The following is a 1,253-nucleotide window of genomic DNA, read 5'->3' as shown; positions in this document are numbered from 1 at the left end:
GGTCTGGCTGGTAAGTTTGTTGCTCGGCTGGCGGGGTGCAGGACTGAGCATTGCGGGGGGAGGGGGCTCAGCTCCCACTGCTGTGTGCACCCTAGGAGGGCATGAGGTGTATGTGCCCCTGGGTCTGCACGCAGGGCTGGGTGCACTGGGGCTGGGGCTGTGTTGGGTCTTGCCAGCAGGGGGCTGAGCCGGGCTGTGCTTGGGGCGGGTGGTGATGCTGGGAGTGGGGCTACGGAAAGTCAGGGCTGCGGGCACCAGAAAACTTGATGCAGTCCCCTCCAAACTCCCTTCCCAGTGCTGCTGCCACCTGCCCTGAGTGCAGTGTGGCCCAGCCCCCTGGCCAGGAAGAGCCTGGTGCAGCCTTCCCCTCTCCCTGCCCCTTCCCTCCCAAGGGCATGGGGGCTATGTGCCTAGGATCTGTGCAAGGGTGCAGGCAGGCTGCCACTGTGAGCTGGGGCTGGGAGGTGGCACCGGGCTCTTCCCAGTGGAGGGGTTGGGCCACACTGCACTTGGGGTGGGCAGTGGTGGTGCTGGGAGGGGGATTGGTGGGGCTACAGTAAATTTTGGGGTGGCTGCAGCCCCTACCTGTTGTCCCACTCCCCCACTCCCATAGGCCCCCACGGTGAGGGAGGGGCTGGAGCAGGGGCAGGTGCTGTCCAGCTGGGGTGGACTGCTGGACAGAGCCATGAGCAGCTCATCTGGGGGGTGTGGAGGGTAGCAGCTCTGGCAGCTGCACAGGGGACATGAGCCCCTAGCTCTGCTTGCAGGGAGTGGTGAGTTGTGGACCGCTGCAGGGGCAGCACCAGGCTGTTCCTGGCAGGGGTGTTGGGCCAGGCTGTGCTGAGAGGGAGGGCTTGGGGGGGCTACAGTGAATTTTGGGTTGGCTGCAGCCCTCCTGTAACCCCCTCTCAGTGCTGCTGCCATCACCCGTGCTGAGTGTAGCCTCCATTGGGATCAGCCTGGTGCAGCCCCGGCTGCAGCCCAGCCCGCCCTGTGTGTAGCCCCTCTCCCCACCTCACCATGAGGGCCTACGGGAGTAGGGCTACTGGGGGTGGGGGAGCTGCAGCCACTCCAGAATGTGCCATAGCCCCTCATCCTCCTTCCCAGCACTGCCACCCACCCCAAGTGCAGACCAGCCCAGTGCCTTGCTGGAAACAACCCAGCCCACAGCGGCAGCCTGCCTGTGCCCTGTGTGCAGGTCTGGGGGCATGTCCCCTATGCTCTCCTGGGGTGTGCGTAGTGGCAGGAGCTGC

The 1,253-nt window shown here is 65.6% G+C and overlaps 1 protein-coding gene across 3 annotated transcripts in view; it reads left to right on the top strand.

The window, feature by feature from the left end:
* Window positions 1–1,253, top strand: part of MID2 (midline 2) — a 597,656-nt gene that overhangs the window by 26,128 nt on the left and 570,275 nt on the right. The gene's annotated exons all lie outside the window — the stretch shown is intronic.

This window comes from Gavialis gangeticus, unplaced genomic scaffold, assembly GCF_001723915.1.
Source record: "Gavialis gangeticus isolate Ggan-Ray unplaced genomic scaffold, GavGan_comp1, whole genome shotgun sequence".
Classification (NCBI taxonomy): domain Eukaryota; kingdom Metazoa; phylum Chordata; order Crocodylia; family Gavialidae; genus Gavialis; species Gavialis gangeticus.
The sequence above is the reverse complement of the archived record's forward strand: the minus strand, read 5'-3'. Positions and strand labels throughout refer to the sequence as shown.